Source organism: Cornus florida, unplaced genomic scaffold (genome assembly GCF_030987335.1).
Source record: "Cornus florida cultivar Cherokee Brave unplaced genomic scaffold, ASM3098733v1 CherokeeBrave_3.0.0_Hap2_Chr04, whole genome shotgun sequence".
NCBI classification, from domain to species: Eukaryota; Viridiplantae; Streptophyta; class Magnoliopsida; order Cornales; family Cornaceae; genus Cornus; species Cornus florida.
In genome coordinates this window covers 69,522,252-69,528,251 of record NW_026775574.1, presented here as the reverse complement: position 1 = coordinate 69,528,251, position 6,000 = coordinate 69,522,252, and positions in this window count along the sequence as shown.

The window sequence follows — 6,000 nt, the reverse complement described above, 5'->3', positions numbered from 1 at the left end:
ACGGATTCCATTATATTGCTTACTTCATTGATTGAATTTTCATTATCAAACCCAGAACTCTCATACATTTCAAGAAGACATGAGGCAAGATGATCATCGGATAAAAGAGATAAGAGATCATCCTCAAGCGGTTGTTTCATGATCATTGTGGGAATTGATTCCTCAATAACCTCATCTAACACATCAATAACATAACACTCATCTTCATCTATGGGATGTCGACTTGCATTGAAAACATTGAGTTTGACCATCATGTTGCCAAAAGAAAGATCCATGATTCCGGACCTACAATTGATAGTGGCATTGGCGGTGGCAAGGAATGGTCTTCCCAAGATGATTGGGATTTGAGTAGTGGAATTAGCAACCGGTTCAGTGTCTAACACTACAAAATCAACCGGAAAGTAGAATTTATCTACTTTGACAAGGATATCCTCAACCATACCCCTAGGTGTTTTGACGGATCTATCGGCCATTTGAAGTACCACCGAGGTTGGTTTTAACTCATTTAACTCCAACTGGACATACACAGAATAAGGAATCAGGTTAACACTTGAACCTAAGTCAAGAAGAGCTCTCCGGATCTCGTGATTTCCAATTACACATGAAATGGTTGGAGCACCGGGGTCTTTGCATTTGAGTGGAGTATTTTGTTGAAGAATGGAGCTCACTTGCTCCGTGATGAACACTTTCTTAGGACCTTGTCCTTTGTTCCTCCTCTTTTGTGTGCAAAGATCTTTCAAGAATTTGGCATAAGGCGGAATTTGCTTAATTGCATCTAAGAGGGGAAGATTTATGTTCACTTGCTTGAAAACATCCATCATGTCAAGTATTTTCCCATCTTGCCTCTCTTGAGGTGAGGTTTCTCTCAAAGCATAAGGGAAAGGAGCTTTTGGCTCATGACATTTTGGCACTTGAGAAGATGATGAAGATTGAGTATTCCGATTTGGAACATTCTCATCCAAAGAGATAGGTATGGAATTGGAATTTTGATGAGTGACAACATTTGGTTGCACCGATTCACTATCCTCCTTTGGCAACTCAACCTTATTGTCAACTTGCTTACCACTTCTCAAAGTAGTGATTGCTTGTGTTTGAACTTGTGAGACATTCTCCGACGTAGAGTTTGCCTCCACACAAAATTGAGCTTTTGGGTTCCTCTCGGGTTGACTAGGTAACTTACCCACTTCTCTTGCATTCAATGCATTAGTTATGATCCCGATTTGGGATTCTAGCTTTGATATAGATTGAGAGTGTGAATGCAACAAATTTGTGTTCTTCTCTAGGCTATCCAAAGCCATTAAAACCTTATCTTCAAATGTAGAATCATTATGAAGTGCATGAGGAGAATGATGCTCCGTTTGGAATTCATACAATTGAGGATGTGAAGAATTATTCATTCTTTGATGATATGAAGGAGTGAACCCTTGAAAACTTTCATTTCTCTTGTGAGGTGGAATGTACTTGTTTTGAAAATTCTGAGCTTGAAAAGAATTTGGATGTTCATTCCACCTTGGAACATAAGCATTGGAATAGGGATGAGCAAATGTAGCATTGACTTGTTCATAGTGTTCATTATAAGCATGTCCGTGGGGACAATCAAAAGTAGTGTGCAAAACACTTGAACATGTCATACAAGGCTTATACATTTAAGAGGTATGATGATGAGGATAGGAATTGTTAGCCGGTTTTTGATTTAACAAGAATTGGTCAAACTTTTGAGAAAGAGTTTTAATCTCAGCTATAATTCCCATTGAACTCTCTATTTGACAAACTTGAGAATTTTTCTTCTTCTCTTTTCTTTCATGGTCAATTTGAGAAGTATAAAATTTTTGTAAAGAGTTTTCGCTCATCTTCTCAAAGAGTTGCCAAATGTCATCCTCATGTTTCCCAAAATATGATCCTCCACATGATGTATCAACAATGTCTTTATGAATGTCGGATAGGCTCTCATAGAAGGATTGAACCACTTGCCATTTTGGAATGCCATGATGTGGGCATTTCCCTAGTAAGTCATTCAATCTTTCCCAAGCCTCATGTAATAACTCCCCTTTCTTTTGAGAAAAAGTTCTAATTGAAGTACGCATAGCATTGGTCAAACTCATGGGATAAATTTTTTTTAAAAATTCATTTTGCATTTGCATCCAAGAAGTTATAGAATTTGCTTCCAAAGTATTGAACCAATGCTTTGCCTTGCTTTTGAGTGTGAAAGGGAAAAGGAGTAGTCTAATCACTTCCTCCGGGACATTCATGTATCTAATGGTGGAACATATTTCAAAGAATTCATTTAGATGCTTATAAGGCTCCTCATCATTTAGACCATAGAAAAGTGGACACAATTGAATAGTTTCGGGCTTGATTTCATATTGATTTGTCTCGAAATTAGGCAACATGATACAAGAAGGTGCATGGTATGCATGGAGATCATAATAGTCACGAAGTACCATTGGAGGCATTGGAGCTTAAGCTCCGAGACCGTATTGATCGGGAGGGAGGTTTTGCATGAAATGCGGGTCTAGGTAACCAAGATTACCCTCTAGGTTTTCCATGTGAATGCCTAGAGTGAATGATCAAGTAAAGACCACAAATCACAACAAAGCAATCAAACAAACACTTCTCCTCCACAACAAGTCAAATATCATCAACTTCCTCCATATACAATAATTCCCATACTCCCATGCTTTTAATGATATGCAATGCCACCACGTGGGCCCCCGATTTAACTAAGGAGATTGAGTAAGAAGGTCTCACAATAGTCCTTTAGCACTTCAACTCCAAATTTAAAAGCTTAGCTTAGCAAAAAAAAAATTTAACAACTCTTCATTTTAAGCATTTTTCCTTTGCTTTGCTTTGCTCCTTAGCTTGGAATTACTTTGCTAGCTCCTTGCTCAATGCACCTTGTTAATGAAGAACAAACTTAATAAGTAATCAAAAACAGAAAATAAAAAGAAAGTAAAGACACGATCAAAAGAGTACTAATCCTAATTGAATTTCACAATTCGACGTTGCCAATTTAACATCCCCGGCAACGGCGCCAAAAACTGACCGGTCCTTTACAAGGGTCGCGATACCAAGTCAAGCTTGAAGAGTTTTGTGTGTTTAGGAGGTGGCCAAGTTTTACATTTATAAAAAGCCACTACTACCTTTCTCTATATAAAATATAGATAGGGCGAGTAGGGATCGTCCCAAGGGATTTGAGGGTGTATCGAATTGTGAACTATGGTAATTAGGGTTAGTAGGTCGAGTGATCACACAATTGGTTGGTTGATTGATTATACTAAATGAGCTAGACTATAATAAAGCAATGCAATAAGATAAAGAGTAAGTAAGAAGGAAAGGTCTTGGGGTGTAGAGATCACCACCAAACAATACTATTCCAAACCATAATCAAGTGACTAATGAGGGAAATGAATGTATTGCAACAATGTTGTGTGTGTAAAAGACATTCAATTGGTAAGGGTGACTCAACAAGTGCAAATTGTCTCAATCAACATGTGTGAGGCCACAATACATCTATTGGTAGAGGAATATATTGTCTAAACATCATGTGAAGATAACAAAATAACAATTCAAGTATTGAACCTTTCATTAAGCTCATAGTCCAAGCAATCCATAAGGATGACTTAGTTAAACATGCATTATCTAATCATCATGTGAGAGGTACAAAATATCTATTGGGAGAGGAATAAATTGTCTAAACACATGTGAAAGATACAACATATCATAACTAATCATTAATCCTTCATTAAGCTCAAAATTCCTTTACACCACAAAATTAGAGCATATGCTTTTTGCATTCAAAAGCATGGAACATCAAAGAACAAGCATGAATTGTTTCCCCAACTAACACTACACTACTTAAAAGAGAAACACAATCCATCAAGGAATAAGTATGAACCATCTAGAGACATAACAAGAGCATTACATTAAGAACTTCATATTTTGGCAATCTCAAGATTAAAGGCATTAATACACATAGACATGCATCAATAACATTAAATCTAGAGGTGAGCATCTACTCTAGCATACATAGACATATAGATAGAGAAAATGATCAATTAGAAGCATCAATCCATAGAACTCAATGAATAATCAAGATCTTCATAAGTTCAAGAATCAAAATATGCATTACAACACTAATCCCTCAATAATACACAAGATTAGAGTATAGAAAGCATGCTTGGGGCTAACTCTAGCCCTAAGAAAATGTCTAGCCACTCATGGTAGTGATAATCCAACCCTCAAGGGCTAACTTCATGGCTGTTCCTTATAGATGAGGATCTCCTCCAATGGTTGCTCTAGCTTCCTCCCTTCTTCCTCTCCAAGAATAGCCTCCAAGATGATTTTCAATGTGTGACAAGAGACTCTAGGCTCCTCACCAAAAAGTGTATCATATTCCTTATATAGGTAGGTCAAATATACCCTATAATGAGCTGTGGTCGTGCAAGGCATATTCTCCAATGATTGGGTGAAGGACGGAATAAATAAGCTGGACTTTAACTTTTTCTCGCTGGAGGAAGTTCGATCGATCGAACCTTAACTTGGATCGATCAAAGATGGGTTCGATCGATCGAACTGCATCTTGGATCGATCGAAGTGGTCTGACTCCTCCGGATAAGGATAAGGCTGAGATATTTCGAAGATATTTATGGGGAAAAGGACAAAAGTGGTTGGTAGGCGTACAGCTGTGGATAAGATCAATCATTTGAATAGGACAAAATAGGGTTCGATCGATCGAAGGTGATGTTGGATCGATCGAACTTGGAATTTCAGCAAAGGCCAAGGTTAGATATATCGAGAAGTACTGTGATCGATCATAGATGTTCTATCTATCGAACTCTAAGTTGGATCGATCGAACTTTTCAGCTACACAACTTTGATTCCTTTTTGCTCCTTTCTTTCTCCACTTTGCTCCCTCCTTTGGTTTATCTCAGGATTGCTTCAATTAAGCTCTTATTTGGCTGAGTTAGCTCAATTTTGGGATTAGTGCCTGAAAATATAAATAACACGTAATAAGTCTAAAAAGGCAAAGTAAGATAGATAAAGGTACTAGAATTCTTAAGCTTAACGGGTTTAAATGCGCACTTTTCAGTGCTCATCAGTATGGGACGGTGGTATACTAAGGATGGGTTTGGTTTTTAAAACAATACCATTACCCACCTACTTGGAATAAGGATGGGATTAACTAAAAGTTAAGTCTCGTGGATTTGTATTGTCATGGCAACTACTTGTTGAGCGACAATACCAGGGATTTTGGATGGATTTTATATATGTACTGTTATGGTGCCTCGGTATGAGCTTGAGCCTCAGGACCGATGGCTAGGGAGCGTATATGCATCGGGATGTGTAGCTGGCTACGATGGTTGGAGGTGTACCCTGTTTAGGTATAGGTACATATGCCCACTTCGTGTGCGTTTTAGCATGTTACCTCTATTCAGGTTGAGACCGGCCTGTAGTCCAGTGAGAGTCCTTTAATGTGACTATATATATATTTATGGACTATTAGCTATTGTTGAATTGTTTAGGATGTACATGCGTATCGGGCCTCTGTTTGGATTATAGTAGTATAGAACTTGCGCGTGGGCCTGACCCACTTCTATTTTTCAGGTACACCACAGTTCCAGGCTTAGACGTGTTCGTGCTGAGCAGAGGTCTCTATTCACTCTTCCGACGATGTAGGGCTCTCTCTATAGTTTTATTTCTGGACGTTTATTACATTTGTTCTATCTTCCGTTTGGATGTTTAATAGGGGTCCACTAGAGATGGATTCCCAAGTTGTAAACTGATGGAGTTTTGGAGTTTGGGTTTGATGAATTTTAATAATTATAATATTTTGCGGATTCTATTTTTAGTTCCTTCCAGCTTTAATTTCATTTCTTAATTTATTTTGTATTCCGTGTTCATTATAAAATATTAATTGTTTGATATTCCCTCGGGTTTGGGCGTGGGCCTGATCAACCCGTGTCTCGGATCCGAGGGGTATCACACTACTCCTATGGTATT